At 42.0% G+C, this 16,562-nt stretch overlaps 1 pseudogene; it reads left to right on the top strand.

The window, feature by feature from the left end:
* LOC102757451 overlaps positions 1-16,287 on the top strand; it is a 79,329-nt pseudogene extending 63,042 nt beyond the window's left edge.
* Positions 16,288-16,562: the final 275 nt, after the last annotated feature.

Below are 16,562 nucleotides of genomic sequence, written 5' to 3'. Positions count from 1 at the left end.
TATGGCCTTCACTTTGAGGTCTATTTTGTCAGATATAAGTATTGCTACCCCAGCTTTTTTTTTTTAATTTCCATTTGCCTGAAAGATTTTTTTCTATCCCTTCACTTTAAGTCTGTGTGAGTGCCTTATTCTGAGGTGGGTCTCTTGTAGACAGCAAATAAATGGGTCATGTTTTTTTATCCATTCAACCACTTGATGTCTTCTGATTGGAGCATTTAGTCCATTTACGGTTATTGTTATTATTGAAAGGTGCTTGTTTGTAGGCATTTCTATTTTTTATTCCTGTTTTCTCTCTGAGCTTTTTATTTCCTGTTTTTACAGCAGTCCCTTTAGCATTTCTTGCATTGCTGGCTTTGTGGTGATAAACTCCCTTAGCCTTTTGTTGTCTGTGAAGCTTCTTACTTCCCTTTAAATTTTGAATAATAGCCTGGCTGGATAGAGTATTCTTGAATTCAGTCCTTTGCTTTGCATCTCTTTCTAAATTTCCATCCACTCTTTTCTGGCCTGATGTGTTTCTGTTGAGAAATCATTTGATAATCTTATGGGAGATCCCTTGTATGTAACTTTCTGTCTCTCTCTTACAGCCTGTAATATTTTCTCTTTGTACTGAACATTTGCCATGGTAATTATGATGTGTCTTTGTGTGGGTCTTTTCGGGTTCATCTTTTCGGGACTCTGTGCTTGTGTTCCTTTTTTCTTCCCCACCTCAGGGAAGTTTTCTGATATTATTTCTTCAAATAGGTTTTCTAATCCTTGTTCCTCTTTCTGTTGTTCTGGCACCCCTATTATTTGTATGTTGTTTCATTTCATGTTGTCCCATAGCTCCCTTAGGCTCTCCTCCTGTCTTTTAATTTTTTTCTCCAATTGCAGTTCAGTTTGGGTGTGTTTTGCTTCCCTGTGTTTTAATTCGCTAATTCAGTACTCTGCTTCTCCTAGTCTACTGTTCAAACTGTCAATGGTGTTTTTTATCGCAGCTATATCACTCTTCATATCTTCTTGATTCTTACATAAGTTATTGATTTTTTTTATCCATTTCTTTTTGATTCTTACATAAGTTTTTGATTTTTTTCATCTGTTTTTTCTTGATTCTTGCATTAGTTATTGATTATTTCCTCCATCTGGTTTAGGCACTCTAGGACTCTTAATCTAAATTCCTTTTCTGACATGTTGCATGCCTCTCTTTCACTTAGCCCCTTTTCTGGTGAGTCCTCTTCTTTCCTTTGCGTGTTTCTTTATCTAACCATGTTTGATCTCACTGACATATCTAGATGTTGAGTCTCTCAGGGGCTGCTCCTTGGATGTCAGTGGCTCCTCAGGCTGTGGTTGTTCCTTGGGTGGTTGTGGTAGCAGCTGCTCCTCAGCTGACAGCATCTCTGGTGAGTGCTGTTCACAGCTGTGGTGGCTCCTCTGGCTGGTCGGGGGAGGCTTCACACACAGCTGCTGTTCCTCAGACAGAGGGTATGCTGATCATGAGGCTGCTATTCCTTGGATGGCGGTGGGCTACACATTGCTGTTGTTCCTCTGGTGGGCTGCTTGTGGGGCTACTGCTCCTAGGACCAGCTGCTGCCCATTGTACAGGTGCAGGCTCTTGTGGCTCTGCTCCTTGGACCAGTGCATGCTGTGCAGTGCTGCCGCTCCTCGGATGTGGGTGGTCTGCTCGTGTGGCTGCTCCTCCTCAGACCAGGATGGGGTGTTTCTGCTCCTCTAATGAGTCCGGGCTGTTCGCAGAGCTGCTGCTCCTCGGATGGGGGCCGGCTGCTCACACAGCTGCTGTTCCTCAGATTGGGCAGGCTGCTGATGCGGCTGCTGCTTCTTGGGTGAGGGCAAGATGCTTGTGCAGCTGCTGCTCCTTGGACTAGTACAGGGTGCGGGCTGTACACAGCTGCTGCTCCTCAGATGGGGGTGCGCTGCGCAGGGATGCCACTCCTCAGACGTAGGAAGACTGCTCATGCGGCTGCTGCTCCTCAGACCGGTCGGACTGCTTTGAATGTTGCTGCTCTTCAGACGGGGAAGTGGGCCACTCACACAGCTGTTGCTCCTGGGACAGGGGCAGGCCACATGAGGCTGCCTCTCTTAGGCTTGAGACAGGCTGCTCATGGGGATGATGGTCCTTGGACAAGAGCACACCACTCACGTGTCTACTGTAAACGTGGTTGAAAAAGTAATGTGAAAAGAAGTAGGAAATAAAGGAACAAACAAAAAAAAAAAGGAGAACAAAGAAAGAAGCAAAAAATATCAACAAACAAAAAAAAAGGGAAAACAAAAAAGAAGCAAAAAAAAAGCCACAATAAAAAAAAAGGGAAAACAAAGAAAAAAGCAAAAAAAAAAAAAAACGCTAACAAAATAATGATAAAAAAATAAAAATGAAAAATTGAAATGTCATTCCTTTGGCTGGCTTAAGATCCCAGTTCTCTGGAATTTCTTTGATTTATGTTGTTATTGTTGTTGTTGTTGCTGGGACTGAAAATCTCTCTATAGACCAGACCCTATTAACTCCCAGGGACTAATCAGATTATTTTAATCCTTCATCTCATTCATGGTGGAATCTGGGTGTGGCTGTATTCTTTGCCTGGGGGCTGGAGGGAGGAGTTAGGAGTTATGTCCTCAGGGGGAAATAGCTGCCCAAGTCCTGGGCTCAGGGGTGACTCAGCACTCAATTTGCTGCCACCTCTCCTGGCCCCTCTTCTCTCCTCAGTCTCTCCCCAGATTCCACTCGTCTGCACCTTCTCCCACTCCTCAGCATGGGTGAGTGTCTGTATCCGAAATGTCCTATGAACCAGGTTCAGTGAAAACAAACACACAAACGCCGGCTGCAGAAAATGGGAAGGCTGAGTCTTTGTAAGATCCTCTCTTACCAGCACTGCATGGTCTTGTCAGCGCTTCAGGTTGCCCCTTTTAGGCTCAGTCCTCTGTAATTACGGAACCCAGATCTCAAATCCCCCAGTGCCAACAGTCCCACAGATCTCATTTCTCCAGTCAGGGGCTGTGCCTGTCCCAAGAGACACGGCGCGGTCTCCCTCTGACCCTCTGGGCTTAGAGGTCTGGCAAACTTTCCTTCCCCGATCCCTGGTTTTTACCTTTCCAGGGGAACTCTGCACTTCCCGGCTTCAAACTGTCTCACCAGCTGAGTATACTTCACCAATTCAGAGTGGGTGTTATTAGTTTCAAAAAACTTTTATGTTTAATAGTGCGAATAAATGAGGGTCTTTCACCTAAGTGAGTATTATGATCCTAGTTGGTTTGGCTCAGTGGATAGAGCATCAGACTGCTGACTGAAGTGTCCCAGGTTTGATTTCCTATCAGGGCACATGCCTGAGTTGTGGGCTCAATCCCAAGTAGGGGGCATGCAGAGGGAAGCCAATCAATAATTTTGTCTCATCACTGATGTTTCCATCTCTCTCTCCCTCTGCCTTCCTCTCTGAAACAATAAAATTATATTAAAATCCCTCTTCAAAATAAAAACCATGGTATTATGTTAATTTTTATACTATTTAATGTGTTTTTATTTGAATAGAAAATAAACATGAAAATAAAACACCCAGATCTTAGAATATAAAATTCTGAGCTTATATTTAAAACTTAAAGAAATGAGTTTGCTTCTATTTTTATCTGGGTTTTAATAACATCACTATAAGATTTGGGGACATTGATTAATCATGGTGGGAAGGACAATGAACTAGAAATGCTAGGCTCTAGTCTGGCTCTGCCATTTGATAACTTTGGGAAATAATTTGCTCCTCTAAATCTGAGCTTATTCATTTATACAATAGCAGCAATAATGCCTATTTATCTCACAGGCTTCTTGTGATGGTCATGAAGTTATGTGTAAAAGTAGTTTATGATTTACAGTCCTAAAAAGCATAAATTATTTCTTTTTTTGACAGTCATATATATTTTATGTTAGAAATTCCAGTCAACAAGCAAAGTTTGCAAACATGACCTGAACTCCATTAAATCACAGGGGTTACTAAATACCTAGGAAAGTTTTTCAGCTCCCATGTTTTGAGTTAACTTCCAAGTTTTGACTGGATCCTAAGGCAGGTGCTGGGGTAGCCAGAAACCTGGCCAGGAACAACAACATACACTTACTTAAGTGTGCTCTGTGAATTCTATTATTTTCCATGTATGCCGTGATGTGAGAAAATCAGCCGCCCTATCAACATGATAAAAAACCCAAAGTATATATAACCCCTATTCTTTTAGACATTTACAATATGGTACAGCAGCATAATGGATACTCCAGATTCCATGAAAACAATTACAAGGCACAGTATTGAGTTCAGAAAGCTCAAGTACTGTTTGAATATCACTGTAACATGAAAGATTCAAATTGGTGGAATAAGATGGATTTACCAATTCAGCTTTAAGCACACCGTGGGCATGAATTGCATAGAGATGGAGCTGCTTAATGGCCAGAATTGGGATTAAGTTAAAAAAGATGCAGAAGGAAAGAAGATGGCATTAAGAAGAGATTTCATTTCCTTGACTTTCAAAGTTTTTAGATGCCACTTGCCCTCCTTGAGTCATGATCCCTTCTGTGCAATACCCTAACCTCAGCTTCTGTCATCACACTGCCTTCTTGCCGCAACCTGAACAGTGGGTTCAGGAGAACCTGTAGGAGGACTGACACACAATGAAGACACTACACAAGAAATAAGTTTTAAGCATGGGGGCCAGGTGGAACCTCTTTTGGGAAGAAGGACCACGAGTCCTTGCCTTGCCTGTTTTTATTCAACTTTTTTACACATTTGCCCTTAGCAAAGCATGTAGGCAGATCACGAAATAAGCAGATAGTATCAAGGGTCAGTAAACATCAGTAAAGCTCAGTAAACATTTACTCAAAGATTATCAGGTCAGGAAATCACTTTGAGACACTGCAATCTCAGCAAGAGCAATCTGTGCTGGCATCAGCCCTGCTGATGCCCAAGGTCCATGGCCTTCCAAGTTCCTTGTTGCACTTTCATGCCAATGCTGCTATGTGGTGGCCCCCAGCATTTCCCCCTTTTTGTTTTCTTAATAAATCTTGAAAAGTGTATGCCATTTGGAGGGCTTGAGTCTTTTTAACACTTTTCGCTCTGCATCTGCAGATTAGAATTAAACACACAAGACCAAGAATGAGACAGACAATAGTGTTAGGCTAAGAGGCAAATGTAGGGAGATCCAATGAAAATGATTGAATTCTTCCATGTCCTTTTTAAATTGTTGCCAGGCATCTAAGGAACCAGTTTGTAAGTTTGCCTGGGGTAATTGTTATCTGGGGCCAGAGTAGTTGATTGTCTGTGGCCACAGGTACAGGTTGAGGTTCCAGGTGCAAGGTCCTCATTAGTTTGGTCAGTTCCTCCTGTGGATCCATGTTGAAGTTTGATGTTCTTTGCAGAATTCCACACAGGCTTGGAGGAGTTTTCTGGAAATACACAGGCATATCCTCTACCAAATGTTAACAAAGGGTCGGAACCCTTCCATAAACCAGACTCAGGATCCTTCTATCTGACCAAGCCTTTTTCCTTTGCCGCATCATGACACCAGTGTAGCTCCATTGGGGTCTTACCATCAACGTTACAAGTGAAAAAATTTAAGGTAATTAAGTCTTAATGTAGTCTACCTACATGAGTTTTCTCTAGTATTCCTCCTTTTTGTTTTTCAAGTTGGGATTTTAGCCACTGATGTTGGCATTCTATAATTGCCTGTCCTTGGAAATTGTATGGTATTTCCATAATGTGTTGAATTTCCCATTTTGTACAAAATTGCTGGAAATGACAGCTTATGTATGCAGGTTCATTGTCAGTTTTAATAATTTTTGGAATTCCCATATGGCAAAACAGCTAGGCAATGATTAATGACCTGTTTCCCCATTTCCCCTGTAGATGCAGGGGCCCAAAGGACCTTTGAAAAGGTATCTACAGAGATATGTAATGCCCCAAGATGTCCAAAGGGAGTATAATGTGTTATATCCATCTGCCAGATATGGTCTGTTTTCAATCCTTGAAGGTTAAATCCTGTATTAGGCCCTTGAGGCAGATGTAACATACAAGTGGGACATTCCTTGATAATCTGTTTAGCCTGCTATTAAGGATCAAAAATTGTTTAGACAACATTTTGGCAGGCTGATGTAAAAGCTGATGAGATTCTGCGGCTTGCTGTAACAAAGTGACTAACTGATTGGCATATGTGTTTCCTGTTGTTAATGGGCCAGGCAGGGTGGTATGAGCCATAACATGAGTAATATAAAAGGGATATTGTCTTTGCTGTACCTGTTTAAAAAGTATAAATAGACTTTGGTCACTGAGCCATTTTAATCGAGCAGTCTCAATTCTGTTTATTAGGCCAGCAGCATAGGCAGAATCAGAAATAACATTGAGAGGATCCTGGAAATCCTGCAGTGCAGCCTTGATAGCTTCTAATTCAATCCTTTGTACAGAAGTGTGACTAGTCTGGATGACTCAGTCTGAATTTACTGTATGATAAGCAGCTTTGCCATTGGAGGAGCCATCAGTAAAAATAGTTAATGCTCCAGGGATAGATTCCTGCTTAGATTTTTTTTTTGGTATAATAATAGGAGTATTAATTCCCCTGAATATCTACTTATTCCAATTTGCCAATTCAAATAAGTCTGAAATAAAGTTTCTAACTGCTTCCTGGGGAGGGAAAGATAAATGCACTGTTGCTCTTCTCCTCTATAAGCTGCCTGAAGCATTTTCTGAATTGAGATATTAATTGAGCTATGAGTTCTATATACTGGTATCTAACCACAGTTTTAGAGGATTGATGCCCTAGGTGGACCCACTTAATAATGTCAGGAGAGTTCTTATTTTTTTAAGATGACCCCAGGGGGACTATTTGTAGTAGGATTTATCTGTCCTAATAAAGGCAACATCAGCTGTACCCATTCTACTTTGGTTGAGGAGATTGCCTGCTCAATTCTTAGTAACTCCTCCCTAGCTTCATCTGTCAATGTTTGGGGTGAGGAAAGATCAGAATCACCCATATGTATATTGAATAAATTTGTTATTTCTCTTGTAGAGATTCTTAGATAAGGTCTTAACCATTTAATGTCCCTTAATAATTTCTGAAAGTCATTTAGGGGTTTAAGGCAATCCTTTCATATTTCTACTTTTTGAGGCCTAATACATTGGTTTTCAATTACGATTCCTCAGTATTTGCGTGGTTTTTTAAAAATATATTGTATTGATTTTAGAGAGGAAGGGAGAGGGAGAGAGAAACAGAAACATCAATGATGAGAGAGAATCATTGATTGGCTGCCTCCTGCGCAAGCCCACAACCCAGGCATGTGCCCTTGCTGGAATCAAACCTGGGACCCTGCAGTCCACAGGCCAATACTCCATCCACTGAGCCAAACCAGCTAGGACAGTTACTAAGTATTTGAAAGGCATTTCTCTTTATACCTTTTCTAGAGAAATTTTTAAGCCCCATTTAGGGAGTTCCTTCTCTAATTCGGTAAACTTTGCTAAAGTCTGCTTTTCCTGTGGGCTTGCTAAGCGCAAGTCATCCATGTAATGGATAATGTAATGCTGAGGATATTTCTCTCTTAATGGTGGGATAAATTGAGCAACATATTTCTGACACAAGGTGGGGCTATTGGCCATTCCTTGAGGTAAAACTTTCTATTGATATCTTTTCATAGGTTTTACATTGTTAATGGATGGTACTGAAAAGGCAAATCTTTGTTTATCTTGAGGTGCCAAGAAAATGGTGAAAAAACAATCCTTGAGATCTACTACTATAAAAGACCAATTTAGAGGTATTTGAGATGGCATGGGAAGTCCAGGCTGCAAAGCTCCCATGTCATGCATAGTAGCATTAACTGCTCTAAGATCATGTCACAACCGCCATTTCCCCGTTGCCGTCTTAGGTATTGTAAATATAGGAATATTCCAAGGACTATTGGTAGGTTCTATATGGCCAGCTTCCAGTTGTTCCTGTATTAATTCATGAATATGACCTAATTTCTCCTTGGTTAATGGCCACTGATCCACCCATATATTCCTTTCATTGTATAGGATCCTTCCATTGTATGGGATCAGCATGGGGGTTAAGAGACTGATCAGTGACAATTCCTTAAAAGGTTAATAACCTAATCCTTGTCTTCCTGGGTTCTGTTTAGCTTGAATGGGTTCTTTAATCCCCTAATTATTTTTTCCTAAACCTTGACCAGCTTGATATCCCATCTGGGTTATTAACTGTTGTCCTTTGCCAGTAATAATATGAGTTTGTAAACCCTCCAAAACATCCTGGCCCCATAAGTTGACTGCAATTCCAGAAACTATATAGGGCTGAAACCATCCTGTTTGTCCTTCCTCATCTTGCCACTTTAACACTACAGCATTATGTTGAGTATTATCAGGAATTCCGACGCCCATAATACATCCCATAGCTTCTACCATAGACTAATTTGGAGGCCAGAATTCTTTACTAAAAACACTGACATTAGATCCAGTGTCTATTAAACCCTTAAACAGTTTTCGTTATATTCTTAAATTAATCATATGGCGGGTTTTACTAATTTCATGTACCCAATAAATAACTGAGCTCCCAAATCATTATGTTCCTCTTTTTCTATTTATAACCTCACCCTGCTGAATATAAGATAAGAGTAGGAGCTGAACAATTCTTTGTCCTGGGGTAACTTGTATAATGTGTTTGCATTCTAGTATTACCTGGATTTCTCCCTCATTATCTGAATCTATGACTCCAGGCAAAAGAGTTAATCCTTTCAAAGTGTTTCCACTTCTCCCTAAGATTAATCCTAACATTCTTGGTGGTACAGGCCCCCAAATTCCTATAGGAACAGCTTGCCGAGCCATGTCAATGGTCAGAGTGACTGCTACTATGCTGGTAAGATCAAGGTCTGCACTTCCTGGGGTGGCTCAGATGAGGAAATCCACTGTGGGCCTTGCAGGGCATAAACCCCCTGTTGTTGATGGGGTTAGGGAAGGCCCTCTGGCTGTTTCCCTGTGGCTGGCCACTCCCTATGCCTTGATTTAAGGGCTGCCGATTTCTATGAAATTTGGATCTACACTAATTAGCCCAGTGATTTCCTTTTTGGCATTCAGGACACAAGAAGGGTGCAGCTGCATTGTTCAAAAAGTGCCTGATCCTACATCCTGACATGCTCAAATCATTTCTGTAATAGTACCACTTTTTCTCAGAGGTGTTAGACATTTCTTACAATCATCATTGGCATTTTCATATTCTAATTGTTGAATCATGATGTTTCCTGCTATTTCATGCTGTATTTGTGTTCTCATTGTTTGAGTGAGGCGAGCCACAAAATCAGAAAATGATTCAGTAGGTCCCTGCATACACTTAATAAATACTCCATCAGGATCCCCTTTAGCTGATAAAGCCCACCTGGCTCTTCTTCCACAAAGTCTAATCTGTTCACAATTTGGAGGCAAGTTTTTCCCCTGCTGATGAGATCTCTTCAAGTTCTGTCCTACTATTTCCCAACAGTCTACATCTAATGTACCCTCATCAGGAAACCAGGGATTATGTTCTATGATAATATGCAAAAACTGTAAGAGAGTACCCTCTGACACCTTAATTCCCTTATCCTTGAGTATGAAAGCCAAAGTCTACAATAATGTTTTTCGCATTTACTCGAATTCTGCCCCATGATGGCATGGCTAACTTCAGGAAAGTCTCCATCCACTTATGGTCGTGACTCCGCAGGTGGCCTGGGCTTGTGAGTTCAGCGAACTTCCACTTTCACTTTGCTCCTCTCAGGCGAACCTTCTCCTTAAGTCGCTGTTTGGACACCACTTGCCAGTACCTGCATAGCGGGTTCAGGAGGACCAGTAGGAGGGCTGATGCACAATGAAGACACTACACAAAAAATATGTTTTAAGCATGGGGGCTAGGTGGAACCTCTTTTGGGAAGAAGGACCATGAGTCCTTGCCTTGCATGTTTTCATTCAACTTGGTTACTCATTTGCCCTTAGCGAAACACATAGGCAGAGCACGTAATAAGCAGATAGTATCAACGGTCAGTAAAGCTCAGTAAACATTTTTTTTTCTTTATTGATTAAGATATTACACATGTGTCCTTATCCTAAACATTTACTTAAAGATTATGACGTCAGGAAATTGCTGTGAGACACCACAATCTCAGCAAGAGCAATCTGTGCTGGCGTCAGCCCTGCTAATGCCCAAGGTCATTGTTTCACTTTCTTGCCAATGCTGCTATAGGTGGTCTCCGGCTAGGACTCTCCTGTGAGATTACAATAGGTACACAAAGATAATCCATGGCAATCTCCAAATTTAAGCACATCACAAGTCCCTTTTGCCATTTAAAGTAAAATAAAGGTTGTCCCAAAATTCACGCAAGAAGTAATTTTGATAGAAAATATAGGTTTATAATTAAAAATCGTAAATTTTTATTGATTCAGAAAGGATATAGTATAGGGTTATGTGTAGAATAGCATATTGGGCAAATTTCCTTCATGACTTTGCTGGCACATACGCAATCTTTTGTTGAAATTTTCCATGACCATTTTGCATAATTGTGGCTGAATTTCAATGAGGCTCATTTTCATCTTGATGGCTTGGTTAATCAACAAAATTGTGGCATTTGGGGTTCAAAAAATCCACGAGTGATTGTTGAGAAATGAATGCATCTACAACGTGTCACTGTTTGATGCAGATTTGGGGCTGGAGGCATCATCGGACCATTCATTCTTCTTCGAAAATGCGGCTGCTCAGGCAATAACAAAAGAGTGTGTATGTGCCAGCAAAGCTGTGGAGGCCATTTACTTGATATGCTGCTATTCCGTACATAACCCTATACTGTATACTTTAAGAATTATAAAAAAATTTATAATTTTTAAAAATAAACCTGTGTTTTCTATCAAAATTACTTCTTGCGTGAATTTTGGGACAACCTTTATTTATAGGTTCTGAGAAATAGCATGTGAACATCTTTGAGAGATGGAACTATTCAGCCTATCGTACCAGCATAGTTAATTTGTAGTTGTAGATTTCCAAAAGGAAGTTGAGATGATTTTGTTTCTCATATATACTGGGCTTCTTTATAGTAGTATGTGTGTGCAGGTGCTTCTTTATAATATTACTAGAGGCCCGGTGCACAAAAATTTGTGCATTCAGGGGGGAAGGTGGGCCCTCAACCCGGGCGCTTGCAGTCTGGGACTCCTCGGGGGATGTCCACCTGCTGGCTTACACCCGCTCCCTGGGGGATCGGGCCTAAGCTGGCAGTCAGACATCCCTCTGGCAGCCTGGGAGCCCTCGGGGGATGTCCACTTGCCAGCGGGGAGCAGGCCTAAGCAGCAGTCGGACATCCTTAGCTCTGCTGAGGCAGAAGAGGCTCCCGCCACCACCGCTGTGCTGTCAGCTGTCAGCTTGGCTTGTGGCTAAGCAGAGCTCCCCTGTGGGAGTGCACTGACCACCAGGGGGCCGCTCCTGAATTGAGCGTCTGCCCCCTGGTGATCAGTGTGTGTCATGGTGACCAATCAATCCCAGCGATTCTGCCTTTAGGGACAATTTGCATATTACCCTTTTATTATATAGGATGTTGCATGTGATTGTCTCTCCTGCGTGGTGTGGGGCCCCACTGGGGTTCCTGGCCAGTCTGGGTGAGGGGCTGAGGGCTGTTTTCAGGCTGGCAGGTTACAGAAGCTCCCAACCGCTCCTTTTTTTTTATTTTTTATTCTGGGCCAGCTTTAGCTGTGGCTCCAGCTCTGCGGCCTCTGCTGCTGGGAAAGCGGAAACCCTCGGGCCCAGACTCGTTTGTGTTCTCTAATCAAAACTCTGTATCAACTCCAGCTCTGAGATCCCAGCTCGCTGAAAGCAGGTTTCTGGAGTTTTTTTAGCTTCTATATGTTACGATGTTTCAAACTGCCAGCTCAGAGGCCTGCAGCAGCAGGCGGGGAACGTTGGAGTCCTCCGTCACTGAAGCAAGCAAGCCTCATGTTCGCTTTAAGCTACCTGGCTTCCGGCCGCCATCTTGGCTCACAGTTAATTTGCATATAGCCCTGATTAGCCAATGGGAAGAGTTGCGGTCGTATGCTAATTACCATGTTTCTCTTTTATTAGATAGGATGTGTGTGCATGTGTTTCTTTATAGTAGTACATGTGTGCATGTGTGCATGTGTGCAGTACTACTCATGCGCATGAGTAAAGGCTCAGGAAATGTCTTCCAAAAAAGTATTTTGCATCTAACCAGATATACTATAAAGTTGGTGAACATGGATTGTATGGATGGATTGTGTCTGTTTTATTCATCACTGTTTCCCTGTTGCCTGCTGAAATGTCAGTCACATAGTAAATTCACAGGAATTCAATAAAGTAATGTCAAGCAAATAATTAGCTTCTCTATGAAAAGAAAAATTGACTTATGTACCAGCTAGAATAACTCCATTGTATTATCGAGATGGATTATTTCAAATAATAAAAACCTGTGTAGACAGCAAAGATGATGAAGAGATGGCCATGACAGATAGAGCTATCACTAACCCTAACCTAATCATACTGCAATTTTATCATTAATTAACTCCACAGCCTCACCTATCTAAACTTCAAGTGACTGGATTCCCTTGCCCCTCTTTCCCCCACACAGGCTCCTATCTCCTAAATTCCAAGGAACCTCAGGATACTTTGAACCAGGGAAGCAATTGGCAGTGGCAGCTCTTCCCAAGCTAATCTGAACCTGTTTCCAAGGCTCTTTGTTCTCTGACTTCCCTGTAAGCCAAAGAAACCCAGCCTAGGCTCTCCTGTTGCTTCTTCTATGCCCTTCCTTATTTCACTGTTCTAAGTGTGTTTTGCTGAAAACAATAAAGTCTTGCTTGCTTTTCTACACTTTGACTAATGATTGAAATCTTTCCTTCAAGAAAATAAGAACCCAGGTCTTGTCAATTCCCCATTAAGAGAAGAAAGTCAGAGGCTGGCTTTGGTTGCCAAAGGAGAAAAGCAAAAGGAGAAGAGAAGAAAGAAAAAGGAAGAACAAAGAAGAAAAGTAGAAGAAATTGAAGTGAAAAATAAAGAGAACTTAGAACTCTAAGCTGCTCAAGAAAAAGAAAAGCATAAAGTTGAAGATGAGCCTGAAGTCTTGACAGAGCCCCTAAGTGCCACAACCACTACTACTATAGGTATATCTGAAACCTGGACAACTTTGGCAGGTTCCCATGGTAAAAGAAATAATACCTTAACTACAATCAGTTCAAAGAGGAAAAACAGGAAAAATAAAATGACTCCAGAAAAGGTTCAAATTATATTGATGATCCATTACCAATTTCATACAGTCAGTCAGAGAAGGTGAGCAGAGGAGAGTCAAAAAGTAGCAGTACCAGCGACAGTGGGGACAATGGTAACATGAGGATTTCCAGCTGCAGTGATGAAAGTAGTAACAGCAATAGCAGCTGAAAGAGTGACACTCATTCACCTGCTGTGGTTACTACCGCTTTGACCAACAAGAAACAGCCATCAGTTCTGGTTATATTTCCAAAGGAGGAGAGAAAATCTGTTTCTGGCAAGGCTTCAATAAAATTGTCAGAGACTGTCATTAAAGTGACCAGTAATTCTCTATTCACTTGCACAAAATTGGGTCCATCTCTCCTTTCTTCTCCAAATGGGAAGTTAACTGTAGCAAGTCCTAAGCAAGGACAAAAGAGGGAAGAAGGATGGAAAGAAGTTGTTAGAAGGTCGAAGAAAGTGTCTATTCCATCAACTGTGATATCCAGAGTGATTAGAAAAGGAGTCTGTAATATTAATGCTATTCGGGAGTTCACGGGTGCACACATAAACATTGATAAGCAGAAAGACAAGACAGGAGACCGGATAATAACTATAAGGGGTGGCACTGAAACAACAAGACAAGAAACTCAGTTGATCAATGCTCTGATCAAGGATCCAGATAAAGAAATTGATTAACTTATTCCAAAGAATCATTTGAAAAGCTCAGTAAATTCCAAAATAGGGTCCTCAGCACCTACCACCACTGCTGCTATAAGTTCCTTAATGGGAATTAAAATGATGACTGTAGCTCTGTCATCAACATCTCAAACTGCCACAGCACTCACTGTGCCTGGAATTTCTTCTTCATCTACTCACAAAACCATTAAGAACCCAGTGAATAATGTGAAGCCTGCTTTTCCAGTTTCTCTTCCATTAGCATATCCTCCTCTACAGTTTTCACATGCTTTGCTTGCTGCTTAGACTTTCCAGCAGATCTGTCCAGCAAGGTTGCTCATGACCCACTTTGGAGGTACTTTTCCACCAGCTCAACCCACTTGGGAGCCTTTTCCTGTCAGGCCTTTGAGCCCTGCCAGAGATACTAACTCACCTAAGCCTCACATGGTGTCTTGCCATAACAATCAGAATAGCAGTGGTTCTCAGGTGAATTCAGCAGGTTCTTTAACTTCAAGTCCAACAACTACAAGCAGTTCATCAGCTTCAATGGTGCTTGGTACACCTACAAATGTCAGTCCAAGTTCACCTTCTGTCAGAAGGCAGCTTTTTATCACAGTTGTGAAGACATCCAATGCCACCACCACAATGATAACAACCACAGCAGGCAACAACAGCACTGCACCCACAAATTCCACATATCCCATGCCGACTGCCAAAGAACATTACCCAGTATCATCCCCATCTTCCCCATCACCACCAGCTCAGCCAGGAGGGGTTTCTAGAAATAGCCCTTTGGATTGTGGAACAGCATCTCCAAATAAAGGGGCATCTTCCTCTGAACAGGAAGCAGGTAGTCCTCCAGTAGTAGAAACAGTAAATAATAGACCTTCAAACAGCAGCAGTTCTGGGAGTTCATCAGTTCATTCTGTTCAGCAACAACCTCCAGGATCTGTTTCTCAGGAGCCAAGACCACCTCTTCAGCAGTCTCAGGTTCCTCCTCTGGAGATTAGAATGACTGTTCCTTCTTTAGCAACAAGTTCTGCTCCGGTGGCAGTGCTTTCTACTGCCCCAGTGACTTACCTATGCCTCAGGACGCAAATGGGATGCTCCCAGCCTGCTCCTAAAATGGAAACCCCTGCTATTAGACCACCCTTTCATGGCACAACTGCCCCTCATAAGAATCCAGCTCCAGTTCAGAATTCATCTGTTGCAGTCCTCAGTGTCAATCACATTAAAAGACCTCACAGTGTTCCCTCTTCTGTTCAGCTACCTTCGACCTTAAGTACACAAAGTGCTTGTCAAAATTCAGTACATCCAGCAAGTAAGCCTATTGCTCCCAATTTCAGTGCACCCTTACCATTTGGGCCCTTTAGCACATTGTTTGAAAACAGTCCTACTTCTCATGCCTCCTGGGGAGGATCAGTTGTTTCATCTCAGTCAACACCAGAATCTATGCTCTCAGGAAACTCCTCTTATTTGCCAAATTCAGATCCTTTACATCAATCTGATACTTCCAAAGCTCCAGGTTTTAGACCACCATTACAGAGACCTGCTCCAAGTCCCTCAGGTATTGTCAATATGGACTCGCCATATGGTTCTGTAACACCTTCTACACATTTGGGAAACTTTGCCTCAAACCTTTCAGGATGTCAGATGTATGGACCTGGGGCACCCCTTCGAAGAGCACCCGCAGCTGCTAACTTTAATAGACAACATTTTTCTCCACTTAGTTTGTTGACCCCAGGTTCATCAGCATCAAATGATTCCCCTGCACAGTCAGTATCCTCTGGAGTTTGTGTACCTTCTTCTGCCCCATCATCAGTACAATTGGGGTCAGAAAAGCCCAGCAACATCTCTGAGGACAGAAAAGTTCCAGTTCCTATTGGGACTTATTGTTCTGCACATATCAGGCAAACTGGAACTTCAGCTCCATCTGTTATTGGGAGTAATTTGTCCACATAAGTAGGGCATAGTGGCATCTTGTCTTTTGAAGGGATTGGTGGCAATCAACACAAAGTTGACTGGTGTAACCCTGGGATGGAAAATTCTATGATTCATAGACCAATGTCTGATCCAGGAGTGTTTTCACAGCATCAAACAATGGAGCGAGAGAGTATAGGGATTGTAACTCCTTCTGGTACATTCCATCAGCATGTTCACTCAGGATACATGTACTTTCCTAAAGTTGGGGGTATGCCTTTTTCTGTGTATGCAATGATTCCTTCAGTAGAACCTATTCCTGATGGTGCTGCAGGACCCATATTTAATGGTCCTCATGCTGCAGACCCCTCTTGGGACTCCCTAGTAAAGATGATTTCAAGCTCCACAGAAAATAATGGCCCTAAAATGTTATGGACTGGACCCTGGGCACCTCAAATGAACAATGTGCATATGAACCAGCTTGGCTGATGAAGATCAGCTTGTTAGACTGCAGATTCCTTTTCATACAGAAGAAATCACAAGTGGCCGGAAAACTGTTTTTATGCTCCCAAATCATTCTACTGATGTGCTTGACTGAAGTGTGTAGGCTTTTTGCAGAAGAACTTACTAACTGACCTATTTTCTGTGAACATTTGTGACGTCCTATTCCCCATCATCATCTGTTTTACCTTAGTTAACATTTTTCTTACCATTTTTCTTTTTTGCTCTCTCTCTTCCCCTTTGGACATAACTTTCTTGTTGAA

This window comes from Myotis davidii, unplaced genomic scaffold, assembly GCF_000327345.1.
Source record: "Myotis davidii unplaced genomic scaffold, ASM32734v1 scaffold1522, whole genome shotgun sequence".
Taxonomy (NCBI): Eukaryota; Metazoa; Chordata; class Mammalia; order Chiroptera; family Vespertilionidae; genus Myotis; species Myotis davidii.
The sequence above is the reverse complement of the archived record's forward strand: the minus strand, read 5'-3'. Positions and strand labels throughout refer to the sequence as shown.